This window comes from Oryctolagus cuniculus, chromosome X (genome assembly GCF_964237555.1).
Source record: "Oryctolagus cuniculus chromosome X, mOryCun1.1, whole genome shotgun sequence".
Taxonomy (NCBI): Eukaryota; Metazoa; Chordata; class Mammalia; order Lagomorpha; family Leporidae; genus Oryctolagus; species Oryctolagus cuniculus.
This window is the reverse complement of record NC_091453.1, coordinates 49,796,023-49,813,542: the sequence shown is the minus strand read 5'-3', so window position 1 is coordinate 49,813,542 and position 17,520 is coordinate 49,796,023. Positions and strand designations below refer to the sequence as shown.

The 17,520-nt window shown below is 42.2% G+C and overlaps 1 protein-coding gene and 1 pseudogene across 6 annotated transcripts in view; one reads left to right on the top strand and one right to left on the bottom strand.

Moving 5' to 3' along the window:
* The window catches only part of EDA (ectodysplasin A), a 358,022-nt gene that overhangs the window by 114,880 nt on the left and 225,622 nt on the right, over window positions 1–17,520 (bottom strand). The window lies entirely within an intron of this gene.
* On the top strand, window positions 11,645–12,815 carry LOC103351882 (forkhead box protein H1 pseudogene; annotated as a pseudogene).

Below are 17,520 nucleotides of genomic sequence, written 5' to 3'. Positions count from 1 at the left end.
GCATCACAAATGGGCGCTGGTTCAAGTCTCGGCTGCTCCACTTCCCATCCATCTCTCTGCTATGGCTTGGGAAAGCAGTAGAAGATGACCCAAGTCCTTGGACCCCTGCACCCACGTGGGAGTCCTGGGAGAAGCTCCTGGCTTTGGACTGGCACAGCTATAGCTGTTGTGGCCATTTGGGGAGTAAACCAGCGGATTGAAGACCTCTCTCTACCTCTGCCTCTTTGTAACTCTGCCTTTCAAATAAAATAAATAAATCTTTAAAAAAATCAAATATATTTGTATTCACAATCAGTACTTACGGTACCACATATCACTCCTGAGATTGAAGAATGAATTAATTGGAAATGAAGTGGTAGAATATCTTTTATTTTTAAAGATTTATTTATTTGAAAGTTAGAGTTACACAGAGAGAGAAGGAGAGGCAGAGAGAGACAGAGAAAGAGAGGTCTTTCATCTGCTGGTTCACTCCCCCAATTGGCTGCAACAGCTGGAGCTGTGCTGATCTGAAGCCAGGAGCCAGGAGCTTCCTCCAGGTCTTTCTATGTAGGTGCAGAAGCCTGAGGACTTGGGCCATCTTCTACTGCTTTCCCAGGCCATAGCAGAGAGCTAGATGGGAAGTGGAGCAGCCTGGACTTGAACCGGTGCTCATATGGGATGTCGGCACTGCAGGTGGTGGCTTTATCAGCTATACCACAGTACCGGCCCTGTAGGATATCTTGACCAATTACTTTATTTTACTTGTGACAAAATTGAGGCCAAGAGAAGAACAGTGGTAAAGGAACCACATAAGTTAGCAGAAGAACTTGGATCAGACTGTCTTCATCAGGAGTATCTTCTTTGTCCCTACCCCTTTCCACCCCTCAGAGACGTTAGCTGCTACTGTTATGAGATCCCATAGCACCCTGCACTTCTGATGGCCACACTTATTTTTCATTCCAGTGTTGCCTATTTATTTGTCTGACTTCTCTATTGGACCAAAAAAATCTATGAGAGCAAGGATTGTCTCTTTTACTCATTATTACATCTTCATCATCTAGCAAAGTGACTAGTGCAGAGTAGGCATTCTGGAAATAGTTTTTTGCATACATGAACATCTGTCATGATGCTTTTAAAAAATTCGCTATACTACCCAATCTTTCTTAATATTTTTGTGAGTAGCCTTGAATAATATGGGCTTAAGATTGTAGATGATACAAATTTTCTTCACATATGATGCTGCAACAACAGGGACACAAAAAAGAAAGGCTGAGTGAGATCTATAAGAGGGTAGAAAAAGTAAAATTACCTATGAGGATGGATAAGGTAACATATTCAGGAAGAGAATAATCTGACTTATGTAACATTATAGTTTTTTTAGATTCTACTTTTATACATAGAAATGGTATCTCAGAGCACCATAAACGCTTCCATTAAGACATTGCTGGGGCATCATTCAGAAAGGGAAAAAAAGGCAAAGGACAATATCCCCTTATGTAATGAAAACACACTGTTGAAAAACACTGGTCCCCTAAAAAGATTAACTGCAAAATGTTTAGTGGGTGTCTACATGAGTAATTAAGGTGATGAGAGGAATGGGTATTATATGAGAGAGACAACAAAGTCAGAACTCATACATGTGGCAGATGAATGCCTAAAGAAGTGTATTACTGATATTTAAAAGTAACATATAGAGATGCTCTGGATTTGGAGCCAGAAAACCTATACTTAAGCTGTAACTGTTACTTTTTTAGCCATGTTACATTGGGAAGGTCATTTAATCTTTCTGAGCCTCAGTATTCTCTTTTAAAATGGGGGAGCAGATTCACAGCAGGATACTTCTGCTTCTGGTCATGGCCAAGTAAACTCTTTTCATACCAACTCTTGCAAATACCAACTGTACACTCTAGATAAAACATAAAAAAGGTTACCTGAAGGCCCTGAAGAATAAACAAATGCAGGTAGATGGAACACATGAAGGGGAGTTGACTTTTAAAAGATGGGAAACTGGGTGCATTTGTCATTTTTAAAAATGGCTTTTAGTAGTACCTTATGGGATGTCTAGAACTCAGATAGAAATCCACGTTCTCACTGGCTTCAAGAATTAGAAGACAGAATGGTGACCAAAGTTATTGAAAGGGGTTGAGGAAATCCCAGAAAGGAGGGAGCCAGATGGGAAAATTTTGTATATAAATTCTGTCTGAATCTGTCTGACTTTTGAATCATGCAAGTGCAGCAAACCTGAAAGTACCCAACTAAGATCTGAGTTGCCGCCAACTGTAGGAGAGGGTTTACAATTTTAGTTCAGTCAAGTTAAATGCTTGCTTTAAAAAGAATATTCTTTCAGAGGAACATAATAGAATCCAGAATGTTTATAACATAATCTTTTATAGCACCCCATTTACAATCCAGTATACACTGTTTTTTTTCATATTCAACATAAACTGCAAATTGTAACCCATTCTTAAGAGAAAAGAATCAACAGAGACCAATTCGGAAATGATACACACATTGAAATTAGCAGACAAGATTTTAAGGGAGTTATTCTAACTGTGTTCAGGGATATAAAGGAAAATATGTCTTTCCATGAATGAAAACATGGAGAGTTCCAACAAAGATATAATGACTATAAAAAAGAAGAAAATCAAAACAGAAAAATCCAGTACCAAAATAAAAATTCATTCTATGGACTTAACAGCAGAAAGGAAATAACAAAATAGCCAGTGAACCTGATAATAGGAATTGTCCAATCTAGACAGCAGAGAACAAAAAAAGATAGGAAACAGTAAGTAGAGCCATTAGGCACCTTAGAGATGAGATCAAAAGGTCAACATACACATAAGTAGAATATTAGGAAGAGAGGAAAAAGAAAAGTGGGCAGAAAAATATTTGAAGAAATGGCTAAAATTTCCCCAAATTTTGGTCAAAAATATAAATTTATAGATTACAGATTCAAGAAGTACAGTAAACCCTTAGCAAGACTCACACACACACACACACACACACACACCATTACCAAGCCATATCACAGACAACCTGCTGAAAACCAAAGTTAAGATGAGTAATACCATCTACTTCACAAGCACTTTCATAAAGGAACAAAGATAGTTGATACAAAACTACTCAGTACATGGTAGAGACACAACAACTGTTGAATTACTCACTTGAAAGAGATATGTGGCCAGAGCCGCGGCTCACTTGGTTAATCCTCCGCCTACGGCGCCGGCACCCCAGGTTCTAGTCCTGGTTGGGGCGCTGGATTCTGTCCCGGTTGCTCCTCTTCCAGTCCAGCTCTCTGCTGTGGCCCGGGAGTGCAGTGGAGGATGGCCCAAGTACTTGGACCCTGCACCCACATGGGAGACCAGGAGAAGCACCTGGCTCCTGGCTTCGGATCAGCGCAGTGCGCCGGCCGCAGCGGCCATTTGGGGGGTGAACCAATGGAAAAAGGAAGACCTTTCTCTCTGCCCCTCTCTCTCTTTCTCTCTAACTCTGCCTGTCCCCCCCCCCAAAAAAAAGAGATACGCAACAATTCTAAACACTTGTGTCAAAAAAAATACTTAGTGTTTTATCCAAGGTTTGTGGATTTGTTATCATCATTATACTTAGAAATGATTTAGACTGGAAAGAGAAAAGAAAAAGTTTTAAGAGAAGTTATATATATTTAGAGATATGAAATAAATCCATCATCATTTAATGGGGAATAATAGAATGCTTGACTATATCTTTAATCTATTCAGGTGACATCACAAATTACAAAACAGCACTTCATGGGTCTGTACGACAGATTATTTCACTGGATGGATGGCAGAGATACAACCAGTTTTACAAAGCAAATATTGACTTACTCCTTTAAAAATGTGGTTATGATTTCTTTTCTCCAGATACATACACATAAAAGAGTAAAAAGCACATTTGTAGTTTGTTCTGGTGGCGCAAATAGTCTTTGGTACAAGGTATAAACAAATATGGCTCTGATTACCACTATGCGTACATTACTAACTTAATATACCTTTAAATGAGTATTTGGGGAGGAAAGAAAAGGAGAAAAATGCCAGAGGAGGGAAAAAAACATTTGGGGAAAAAGCTTTATAGATAGGATGTCTCTGATGTGACTTTCAGAAATACTGAGTTTCCTCTTGAAAATTATGATAAAAGCAGTTGTTGACAAATAAAACAGTATCACAGAATCTCAGAGTTGGAAGGGAATTTAGAACTCATCCAGTGTAAATTTTCTTCCAATGGAAAAAAACACAAAATATGGTCAATTAGTTTCTACTTGAATTCCTTTATTTACAGGGAAGAGGCTCACTATCTTATTAGACCATTGCAATGGTTTTTGTTTAAGTTTTATTAGTTTATTTGAAATGTAGAGTGACAGAAAGTAGAGAGTCAGATACACAGAGGAAGAGGGAGAAGGAGAGGGAGAGGTGAAGGAGAGGCAGAGGGAGGGGGAGGGGTAAGGAGGGAGGGGAGAGAGAGAGAGAGAGAGAGAGAAACTCCATCCAGGACTCCCACATGGGTGGGAGAAACCCAATCACTTCAGTCATCTTCTCCTTCCCTGGCATCTTTGTCTTCCCTGGCATCTCAACAGGGAGCTGGATCAGAAGTGGAGAAACGAAGACTCAAACCAGGCACTCTGATATGGAATGTGGGCATCCCAAGTGGCAGATTAACTTGCTGTGCCAAAGCACCCACCCTTACAGTGTTAAGCAGCTAAAATTATTAGAAAATCTGTCATAAATTAAGCTAAAATCTTCTGTCCTATACTTCTTCCACTTGGTCCTAATCATTCCCTCATGCTTTTAATTTCTCCTATATATTCATATTTTTATTCCTTATTTTTTTAAAAAAAAGGGGGGTTGTGTGGGGTGCCAGTATTGTGGCATAGCAGGTTAAGCCACAGCCTGGGGTGCTGGCATCCCATATGGGCATCGGTTCATGTCCTGGCTGCTCCAATTCTGATCCAGCAATCTGCTAATGTGCCTTGGAAAGCAATGGAGGACGGTGCAAGTTTTTGGGTCCCAGCACCCATGTGGGAGACTGGGATAAAGCTCTTGGCTCCTGACTCCTGGCTTGGGGCCTGGCCCAGCCCTGGCCATTGAGGCCATCTGAGGAGTCAATCAGTGGATGGAAAAACTCCCTCTGTGTGTGTGTGTGTGTGTGTGTGTCTGTAACTCTGACTTTCCAAAAAAATAAATCTTATAAAAATAAAAATAAAGAAAAGGAGCAGGGGCAGGGGGAGGGAGAGAGGGAGGGAGAGGGAGGGAGTGGGAGAAGGAGCTCTCATCTGCTGGTTTACCTCTCAAATGCCCTGAAACAGCCAGGGCTGGGATAGAGCTAAGTCAGGAGCCAGGAACTCAAGGCAGGTCTCCCCTGTGGGTGGCAGGTATCCAACTACTTGAGCCACTGCCATTACTGCTGTCTCTCAGAGTCTGCATTAACAAGAAGCTGGAATTGGGAGCAGTGTCAGGACTTGAACCCCGACATTCCAACATGGGATGCAAGCATCCAAAGCAGAATCTTAACTGCTAGGTCAAATGCCCATCCCTAAACCAGGTTTTCAAATATTTATTTATTTCAAAGATTTATTTTATTTATTTGCAAGGCAGAGTTACTGAGAGAGGGACACACACACACACACACACACACACAGAGAGAGAGAGAGAGAGAGAGAGAGAGAGAATCTTTCATATTTTCCATCCGCTAGTTCACTCCCCAATTGGCCACAACGGCCAAGGCTGGGTCAGGCTGAAGCCTGGACCTCCATTCGGGTGTCCCAACACAGATGGCATCTTCTGCTGCTTTCCCAGGTGCATTAGCAGGGAGTCAGATTTGAAGTGGAGCACTTGGGACTGCAATTGGTGCTCATATGGGATGCTGGTGTCACTGCACCACATTGCTGGTCCCCTAGTTTTTCAAATATTTAAAGATCATTACCATGCTCCACTAAAGTATTTTATCTGTCAGGATAAACAGCCTCATTCTTCTTCATACATGGTTTCCAGGCTCTAATTAAATCTTCCTCCAGATGCAATATTTTCCAGTGATTCTTGAAGAATGCACCCAGTCTTGCTTGGTACCAGACTAGCTAGTATATAGTATATGACAACTGTGATTTCAGTCTTCTTGGCTATATTCAAGTCTTCCTGATCCTATTTTATCATGCATATAATAGTATGTCAAAACATTTGTGGAAATGTAATTAAAAGATAATTTTATGAAGAAGAAATTATCAATTCCCAACTTGACTCTCACTGGGATTAAACATGACAATAGGTCTGATCTGATTTCATCATCATTTAAAAAATCATCTATTATTCTTCACTTTATGTTTGTGTGGGAGCAAACTGTTGAAATCTTTACTTAATGTATGCTAAACTGATCTTCTGTATATAAAGAGAATCGAAAATGAATCCTCATGTGAATGGAAGGGGAGAGGGAGTGGGAAAGGGGAGGGATGCGGGTGGGAGAGACGATATGGGGGGGAAGCCATTGTAATCCATAAGCCGTACTTTGGAAATTTATATTCATTAAATAAAAGTTAAAAAAATAATTTTATGAAGGCCAGCATTGTGGCACAATAGGTTAAGCCACAGCCTGCGACTTCAGCATCCCATATGAACATTGGTTCCAGTCCCCAGTCTCAATTGCTCCACTGTTGATCCAGCTCCATGCTAATCTGCCTGGGAAAACAGCAGAAGCCAGCCCAAGCGCTTGGGCCCCTGTCACTCACGTGGAAGACCCAGACGGAGTTTCAAGCTCTTGGCTTTGGCCTGGACCAGCCCTGGCCCTTGTAGACATAGGGTGAATGGAAGATTCTCTCTCTCTCTCTCTCTCTCTAACTCTGCCTTTCAAACAAATAAATAAATCTTTGAGGAGTGGGCGCCGTGGCGCAGTACGTTAATCCTCCGCTTGTGGTGTCAGCATCCCATATGGGCTCCGGTTCTAGTCCTGGCTGCCCCCTTCCAATCCAGCTCTCTGCTGTGGCCTAGGAAAGCAGTGGATGGCCCAAGTCCTTGGGCCCTGCACCTGCATGGGAGACCTGGAAGAATTTCCTGGCTCCTGGCTTCGGATCGGCGTATCTCCAGCCATTGCAGCCATCTGGGGAGTGAACCAACAGAAGGCAGACCTTTCTCTCTGTCTCTCCCTTTCACTGTCTGTAACTCTACCTCTCAAATAAATAAATAAAATCTTAAAAAAATAAATCTTTGAAAAAAATAAGGAAAGAAAGAAATCTTATAACATAGATACATTTATTTGGTGCAAAAACTTTTGAAATCCATGCTTATGAGAGGTTTTCAAAAATTTGGTGGAAAATGTATTATTATGAAAAAAATGCATAGATTTCAATACTTTTTGCTTTTTACTTTTGCATAAAAATAAACTTATCTTTTAATTTTCCATGAACAAAGAACAGGTCTTCAAAGAAGGAGGTACCTTTCTCTGAAGGGAGGAGAGAACTTCTACTTTGACTATGACCTTGTCTAAATAAGATAAGAGTAGGAGAACTCAAAAGGCTTCCATAGCCTTGGAAACTCATGACTGGAGCATAGGGAGATTACTGATGCCATAAACAGGAGTGTCAATTTGTAAAGTCAACAACAGGAGTCACTGTGCACTTACTCCTCATGTAGGATCTCTGTCCTTAATGTGCTGTACATTGAGATTTAATGCTATAACGAGTACTCAAACAGTATTTTTTCACTTTGTGTTTCTATGTGGGTGCAAACTGCTGAAATCTTAATGTATACTAAACTGATCTTCTGTATATATAGAAAATTGAAAATGAATCTTGATATGAATGGAAGGGGAGAGAGAGCGGGAAAGGGGAGGGTTGCGGGTGGGAGGGAAGTCATGGAGGGGAAGCCAATGTAGTCCATAAGCTGTACTTTGGAAATCTATATTCATTAAATAAAAGTTAAAAAAAATTTTCCATGAACATTTGTATGTCTCCTTGTATATTAGCTCTTCTTTCTATATTTGTATTATCCAAAAAATTTTAACATATGTACCTTTACAATCTTTGTCCAAGATATTGACAAAAATGTTGACCAGGAAACAGCTCTATGGGAAACTAGCTGATAATTCTCTAGGTTGAAATGAATACACAGAGTTCAGCTAACTGTAAATCCCCCTAACTGCTAAAAGTTTCTTATGTGGTCTTTTCAATAAGGATATCACAAGGTACAAGATCGTCTCACTGTGTTACTTATTTTATGATGTATTTCATTTAAAATGCGATTTAGTAATTTTATAAATATTCTTTTCTTAGTGACTTATTTTTAGAGAACCAGCTAAGAGGTCCTGGTGACCATTATTTTCTTTAAGGAATGTCTATAAACTATCTTGTTGAAAACACATTTCTGAATTATGCTGGGAGTATCTGTTACATTTACAGATCCCTAGTTTCAGCAAGTCACTCTTTTTTAAAGATTTATTTATTTTATTTGAAAGGCAGAGTTACAGAGAGGCTGAGAGAGAGAGAGAGAGAGAGAGAGAGAGAGCGAGCGATCTTCCATCCACTAGTTCACTGCCCAGATGGCTGCAAAGGCCGGAGCTGCGCCAATCTGAAGCCAGGATCCAGGAGCTTCTTCCGGGTCTCCCACGTGGATACAGGGGCCCAAGCACTTGGGTCATCTTCTACTGCTTTCCCAGGACACAGCAGAGAGCTGGATTGGAAGTGGAGCAGCCTGGACTCAAACCAACACCCCTATGGGATGCTGGCACTGCAGGCGGTGGCTTTACTTGCTACATCACAGCGCGGGCTGTAGCAAATCACTCTTGTCCTGCCCTTTTTTAAGAAAACCAAGGCATTTGTCCATCTCTTATCTTCTGGAACTTGTCCTTTACACTATATGAAAAACTGAGAGTACAGAGTATCCCTCACTCAGAATGCTTGTGAACAGAGGTGTTTCATAGTTCAGATTGTTTTTTTAATTTTGGAATATTCCCATATACTGAGATATCTTGGAGTGGTGCCCAAATCTAAACATGAAATTTGTTTGTTTCTTATATGTCTTTTACACAGAGCCTGAAAGTAATTTTATGCAATTTATTTAGTGCATCTATGTTGTGACTGCAACTTATCACATGAGGTCAAGCGTGGAATTTTCCATGTATATTATCATGTCAGTGCTCAAAAAATTATGGGTTTTGGAGCATTTTGCCTCTTTAGCTTCTTTCAGTGACCTTAATTCTTCTGATCTTCAAAACTCTAAGGCAATGGACACATCTTTCCTAATTCCCCATCTACATTGAGCTTCAACTTGATTCTTAATCATGTTCTGTTTACACTTTCCTATTTGAATATCACTCCCATTGACAGTGAAGTTTAAGTGAATGGTTCTTCGAGCTATCACTTTGGATAAGACACTAAACAGGTCTAACTCATCCTCGTTTTTCTCTAAACAGCTAAATGTGTATAAATACAAATTTAAACAGCTACATGTGTATAAGTACACATTTAGTGGCCCTAAGCATTTACATTTACAAAGCTCTGACCTTTCTGACACTATTCTCAGGATTATGTCCTTATCTAGAATGTACAGTTGGTTTTATGTGTGTGTGTGTGTGTGTTTTTATTGTGTCATACCTAAGCAGAGGTATGTCATACCTAAGCACAATACTATTGTGCATGGGGACTAGGAAAGGGAGAATTCCCCTTTGGATGGGGTTTCAAATTACACATGCTTCTCTACAAATTGTGTGCTCTTGTACCTTCTGGAGTGAGCACTACTACTAGAAATGTGTCAAACCCCAGGGCCGGGCATCGTGGCACAGTACGTTAATCCTCTGCCTGTGGTGCCAGCATCCCATATGGGCACCTAGTCCTGGCTGCCCCTCTTCCAATCCAGCTCTCTGCTGTGGCCTGAGAAAGCAGTATAAGGTGGCCCAAGTGCTTGGGCCCTTGCACCCGCATGGGAAACTGGGAAGAAGCACCTGCCCTCCTGGCTTTAAAAAAAAAAAAAAAAGAAATGTGTCAAACCCCTTCTGGTATGTGTTGGGGCATAAGGAAGGTTGAGCATGATTGTTTTAGATACTCTCTTTCTCTATTGCCTAGAAACTAGGAGCATTCAATTTTGACAGTCTCTCATCACTTTAATTTTTAAGGATTTATTCAAAAGGCACAAAGAGTAAGTGAATAACAGAGAGAGAGAGAGCTAGAGAGAGAGAAAGAGAGCGAGCACTTCCATCCACTGGCTCATTCCCTAAATGGCCACAGCCAATGCTTGTCCAGGCCAAAGCCAGGAACTCCACCTGACTTCCCACGTGGGTAGCATGGACCCAACCACTTGGGCCATCTTCCATTGCCTTCCCAGGTGCGTCAGCAGGAAGCTGGATTGGAAACACAGCAGCCAGGACTTGAACTGAAATTCTGATATGAGATGCTGGTATCGCAAATGGTGGGTTAACCACCATTCCACAACACTCTCTCATCATTTAAAAAATGGACAAGAGGAACATATCTGTCTTTCAGTCCCTTAATTTTTCACATAGGCTTTTTGTAAAGTCTATAATAGTTGTGGGGCCATCAATGACACTTCTTTCCTTTATTTTTACAACCTTTAATATGACACACTTATTTTCTCCCAAGGTTCCTATCATCACTGTCTCACCAGGCAATTCTTCCTTCCTGTCCAGAATTATGACCAGAGTAGTAGCAATTCCTTGTTTGAATTAGTCTACATTTTGAGAAATGAAATTGTCATCAAGGCAACAATTTTAACTTTGCCATGTACTTACTTGAATATCTTCTATGTTTGCAGCTATGAGTTGAAATACAGAAGTGACATTATCAGTAGATAAAAGTATTCTTTTTTTCTTATACATAAATACTGTAGAACTTGTACTCTAACAAGTTCTGTGTATGGGTTTTTACCAATAAACCTGACTTTATGGTACTGCTGTCAATTTGCACTGATGATTGAGAATACAGACAGCACCACTGTAATATATCCCATCATCCTCACTCTCAGGAGGAAACAATACAAAGACATTCCAAAGCCATAGCATTCCGTGTCACCACTCCCAATTCAAAAGCTTCACAAAATCCATTTCGAATGGCTTATGTGTCAGTGTGATATCCAAAGGAGAGAAGAAGAAGGCAGACACTTGCAAATTTAACTTCAGGAAAGCACTTTCACACCATCACCTCAAAGTGATATTTTAAAAATTGCTTTAAAAAAAAAAAAAACACCAGAATTGTCTTGCTTCCTTTTGTCCTTGTGCTCAAAAGATCCTTCCTACTGTTTGTGTTTTGGGTTGCCCTTTAGGGAGTAGAAAGGAATTGGTCCTTATTATGCGAATAAAAATATAGATGTGACTTCGTGCTCTACAGATCAAGCATGAGACTGACAGCAAGAATAGTACATTGAGGATGGTATACTGCATGACATATTTTGAATCCAGATAATTTTGAAAGAAAGCATCAGACAATAAATAAAGGTAAGAATGAGTCAGGAATGAAGAAGTTACAAGAGAATTCTGCTGTGAGAATGGGTCACTCAAAGAATTCCAAGAGTGGGTGAGCAGAGAAATATTACTACTAGATATAGAAAGGTAATTGGGGCTGGCCCCAGGCCCCGGCCCACCTTTGCCACTCTGTCCCTCCACGCCCAGCCCTCCGGCAGGCCCGGCCTGGACCCACGCCCTTGCCCTCCCACCCATGGGACCCTGCAGGGACTCCCAGGCAGAGTCGCCCTCCGAGTGCCCCAAGAGGAGGAAGAAGAGGTACCTGTGGCATGACAAGCCCCCCTACACCTACTTGGCCATGATCGCCTTGGTTATCCAGGCTGCACCCGCTCGCCGGCCGAAGCTGGCCCAGATCATCCACCAAGTGCAGGCCGTGTTCCCCTTCTTCAGGGACAACTACGAGGGCTGGAAGGACTCCATCCACCATAACCTTTCCTCCAACCCGTGCTTCTGTAAGGTGCCCAAGGACCCTGCAAAGCCCCAGGCCAAGGGCAACTTCTGGGCAGTCAATGTGAGCCTGATCCCGGCCAACGTGTTGCGGCTGCAGAACATGGCCCTGTGCCGGTGCTGGCAGAACAGGGGTGCACACGGAACCTTTACCAAGGACCTGGGCCCCTATGTGCTTCACGGCTGGCCCTACCGGCCGCCCAGCCCACCGCCACCAGCCAGGGAAGGCTTCAGCATCAAGCCCCTGCTGGGGAACCCCGAGGAGGGGCTGCCCTGGCCGCAGCAGCCCAGAAGGGCTGGACAGGGCAGCCTGACTCCTGAGGGGCAGTGAGGGGGAGGCAGTGCTCACCCCACCCCTGCCCTCCTCTGAGAGGTCCCTGTGGCCCCACCAGCCCCTCCCCAAGCCCACAAGAGTGGAGGGGGTGGTCTCCCAGGGCACAGATATCCACCCCTCTCCCCTCACTACCCCAGAGCCCAGGCCCTGGCCTGTCCACTTACTGCCTAGTACCCCAGATCCCATGGGGCTGCCCACGGGGGGACACAGGGCCTCACTGTGGGGGCAGCTGTCCACCTCCTACCTGCCCATTTACACTCTCAACGTGGTCATGCACTTGGGCTCATTGCCACCCACCTCCTGTCCCCACTGCCCACCCTCGACCAGCCCAGCTTACTGGGGTGTGGCTCTTGAATCCCAGGGGCCCCCGGGGCTGCTCTGGGACCTGGACGCTCTCTTCCAGGGGGTACCACGCAACAAGAGCATCTACGACGTGTGGGTCGGCCGCCCTCGGGACCTGGCTGGTACTGCCCCGGGCTGGCTTCTGTCCTGGTACAGCTTGTGAGGCTCCTGGGGGCAGGGGCTGCCTCTCCTGCCTGCCCGCCCCTACCAGCTCCAGGGCCCAGAACCAAAGCTATGAGAGTGTCTGCCGCCACAGCAGCCTGGAGACAGGCGGCACCGACCTTGCTGAGCCAATCCAGCGTGTTTATTAGGCTGCACCTCAAAGGGCTGTACCCCCAGCTGGGCACACCCTGGCGGCTGGTCAGGCCTGCCTCTTCCTCGCACCCAGGGCAAGGCTGGGAGGGCAGGGCTCACCTCTGCAGCCATTCCTGGTCCCATCTTCCCCCACCCCTGCCCAACCCAACCATCCATCACTGCCCACACTGGCCTCGGGTTGGGGGAGGGAGAATCCAGTGCTGGACCCTGTCTAGGAAGGGGAGCATCTTTTTGGGGACAGCGGGTAGGGAATAAACACTGGATCCTCCGTGGTGGGGGCAGGGGACAGTAAAGGAATTTTACAGCAGAAAGAAAGAAAGAAAGAAAGAAAGAAAGAAAGAAAGAAAGAAAGAAAGAAAGAAAGAAATTGGGAGTAGCTCTGGTGTAGATTATACTCAAAGATAAACAGAAGGCCACAAAGGTTTCATCTAAAACCAAGTAGAGGGGGCGGGCACTTGGCCTAGCAGTTAAGATACCAGTTAAAACATCCACATCCTTTATTGTAGTACCTGGGTTAGATGCTTGCCTCCACACCTTAGTCTAGCTTCCTGCCAATGCAGACCCTGGCAGCCAGCAGTGTTGGCTCACATAATTCTTGTCATCCATGTGAGAGACTTAGATTGAGTTCCCAGCTCCCAGCTTTAGCATTAGCCTGGAACCACTGCTGATATTTGGGGAATGAAACAGTGGATGAGAATTCTTTTTGTCTCTCTGCTTCTCAAATAAATAAATGAATAAATAGTTTTTTTTTTTAAATCAAAGTTTAGTCAGTGGGCTCTATCTAGGGTTTGGTAGCACCATATACAGGAACTAGTGTAACACAATCAACTGTTTAATTCCACTAATAAATATTTATTGAATACCAAGTATTGTCAGGGAATACACAGATTTATAGCAAGTGGCTAAGATAGAAAAGATAGTCTTGCCACTCATTGAGGTTATGGTCTAGTGAAATCGAGTAAAAACAAAAGCAAAAATAAAAATCCTAGGCTGGGAAGGGCTAGGATAGGTCAGCCTTAACAGAAATAGACAGACTCAGGAAAAGTGATCCAGGGAAGAACAGATTCTAACATTATACCATGTACATGTGATTTTCTAACTGCTATATTTTATATTCCAAAATCTCTCACAGAGTAGAAATCTCTGACATTTTCAATGACTGTGTGCTATCTATTGAGAAAGGAAGCCAAGAAGAAAATAGTTAAGGGTTACAATCTTAAAGTCATAGCCCAAAGAAACGGATGACCTTTTAAGGGTAGTGAAGTGATACAAGAAACAACCAGTAGAAAAAGTCAGGAGAATCATTTGAAAGTTACTTGCTTTTAAGCACTTTTAAAAAATTGTCAGAGGAGAAACCAAATAGCTGAACTAGTAATTGGTTCTATGTCCCAGAAAGGTTATTGATAGCTTTGTGTAAGTGTAAAGTACTTGTAGATAGTTCTAAAGTCTGTAAGCATAAAGTTTTATATGTCCAGTGTTGAGATCAGGTAAAGACAGGAAAAGATTACAGGAAGCAGAAAAATACACTCTGTGCTTAAGTCCACTTCTCCCCAAGTATCCTAGTCAGTGCTCCCCTTGTCAATCAATTGACTGTGCTTGCATCTAACCTTTGATTATTCCTGACAAGGATAAAGCATGTCCTACAAAAGGAAGCCTTTTCTGGCAGTGCTGTTTCAAAGCAGAAAAGTAAATGTTTAGATTTGTTTTCATCTTCTCAAAATGTGTGTGTGTGTGTGTGTGTGTGTGTGTGGTGGTGGTGGAGGAGAGAGAGTGAAAAGCAACTTCAGAAGAGAAAATCTGAGATTCAATATGCAGTATGTCAGTATCATTGGATTTAGCATGTAGGTTCCAAAACTCCAAGAACCATGCTTTCTGAGGCAAATTGCTTCAGACTGGGTTCGGCATGTGAGCATTTAATAAACATTTCTTGATGGGAATAATTCAAAGGATATATAACAAAAGAGCAAATATGTGAGTTGAACCAGCCCTCCTTTTATTAATGAATACAAGTTAAAGCATTTAGAGGGGGCTGGACTAAATGATCTCAGAGGACCCTTTCATCTCTAAAGTGCTTTGACTGTAACTAGTTTCATTCAAAGAATTAAAATGGCTAGCTGCATACATGTAAGTAGCATGCCAACAAAGTATTCTATTTTTGTCCTGGAAGTAAACTTACGAATAGACAAATAAAAATGGAGTAAGACCCTAATGAATTACATGCTAAGTCTTTGCCAACACATAATATAATTGTACATTTGTCAGAGTTAAGGAGTGACTTGAGATTCCCTTTTCACCTAGAATAGAATGACTTCAATCTCTTCCAAAGGAATATAGAAAACTGATCTTGAAGGTATAACACCCACTTACAATTGATTCAAACAATACCTCCACGCGAAGAGATGCCTCCTCGGGAAAAAGGAATCTGCCAAGTTTCTCAGCAGAGTCTTAAGTTACCAGCTCCAGTAATTACTGGATTTTACTCCAAGATCCTGCAATGGCAACTTACTGGGCAAAGTGATGGCTAATATTGACATTCCTTCAGAGTAAAATAAAAATAAACCTAGAAATGTAGATGAAATCCTTTAAAGAAGCAATTAAAACATCAACAGTTGTTAAACTGCCAGATCAAATAACTCTGAATATCAAACAGAATTTTTTTTAATGTTATAGCTTTAGAGGAAAAGGAACTCTGCCTTTGCCCCAACATGCAATATTTAAAATTGGGAGCAGCTTGTTGTTTCATTACAGACTGTTCCCCATGGTTCAGCATGTGGCTTTGTCTCCAGCAGGAATGCATCAGGGAAGGGGTCAAATAGAACAAAAGCAAGTGAGGAAGACAGAAAATAAATAGTCAAACCCTACACCATCTCTTTGGAACCAGCGTGTTGCTATGTGTTCCAGAGAGAAGCTATAAAAGCTCCATAGAGCATTGTCATTGAGGGAGCCCCCAAAGCTCCATGTCAGAATGTTCACAAAATTGTTTTGGCCAGATCCTGCTTCAAGGTAGAAATATGGAAAAAGAAGGGCTGTGGCCCATGAAATGTGGGAAGGTATTACTCATGAAATGGGGAGAAGAGCATATGTAACCCAACAGACAACTCATACGTGAGTTCTCAGTTCTCTATTTGTGAAATCTCAACAAACACATGCTAGATGAAGGCATAATTTTACAGCTTGTTAATGCCCTGGTCAGATAAAAAGCAAGATTCCCCTATGAGATCTTATCTGACCTCATTTAACATGAGTAGCTTCATCAGCTACTAAGTGCTATTATTATTGGATGAATAGGAAACCATTTCTGGTTTCCAAAAGCAATTCAACTAGGTGAGAGAGGCCATACAGAAAGAAGTTGGGTATAATACTGTGTGAATAAAAATAAGTAAAAATGGTGCTGAGGTATGAAGGAAAGCTTCTCACTGTCTTTCTGTCCCCTGGCATCCTATGCATTAGCTGCACTTTCCACTTGTCTTCTTTCATCACTTACTGTGCTGGACTCCACCTTAAGTAATCACGTACCCTCACACACATCCATACTTCCCTTTTAAGTTGTCCTTACTTCCATTTTCCCTTGCCCACTTACTTCAGGATAACCTTTCTCTGTCTCTTTGTTCTACTTGTGAACCCCATAATGGCCATAATCCTGACTGATAGTTACAATAGCACTGTTAATGAGATACCTGTATAAAGGAAAAGGAAAACCATCCTTTCTGAAGTGAAATGAGACATAAAACGCATGCCATCTACTTCTAATGTCTATTCAAAGTACCCAAAAGTGTTCTTCAGAAAGAGTCTCCGAAAGCCCCCATCCATCTTCTCAACCTGTAATTAAGTCCACTATTCTCATGCTTTAGCATTCAAAGTGACATTTCTTATTCAATTATATTTTTGCTTTAATTACCAGTACCAAGGAAGCATTTATTAACTGCATGTACAGCATTTCAGTCCTATCACAGGCTGTAGGATAACCTGGAAACTTTATAACCACAATTATATAATTCTACAGGAAAATATGCACATGCCAAACAATCAACCTAGAACTGATCTTTTGGAGTAAAGCTATCCCATAAACTGAAAGTGTCTATGAGTCTGTCCATGGAATTCTTTATAGTACTTAGCGAATTGGGCCTAGCACAGGTCTTTCTTTTTTTCTTTCTTTCTTTCATCATTTATTTATTTGAAATTCAGAGTCAGAGAGAGAGAGAGAGAGAGAGAGAGAGAGAGAGAGAGAGAGAATCTTTCATCTTCTGTTTTCAATCCTCAAATGGTCACAATGGCCAGGGCAGAGCCAGTCTGAAGCCAGGAGCCAGGAGCTTCTTCCGAGTCTCCCACATGGATGGTCAGGGCCTAGGCACTTGGTCCATCTTCTGCTGCTTTCCCAGGCACATTAGTAGGGAGCTGAATGGGAAGTGAAGCAGCCAGGACTCAAACCAGTACCCATATGGGATGCCGATGTTGCAGGTGGCAGTTTTACTTGCTATGCCACAATGCTGGCCCCACAAAGGTGTTTCTAAACTACCTGCTAAGTATATCTCATTTTCCGCTTGACTACCAATAGTGAAAAACATTTCAAACTTGAAACAACTTATGTTCCTAAATATAATGATATCACAGCATCTTACCATTGTAGGCCC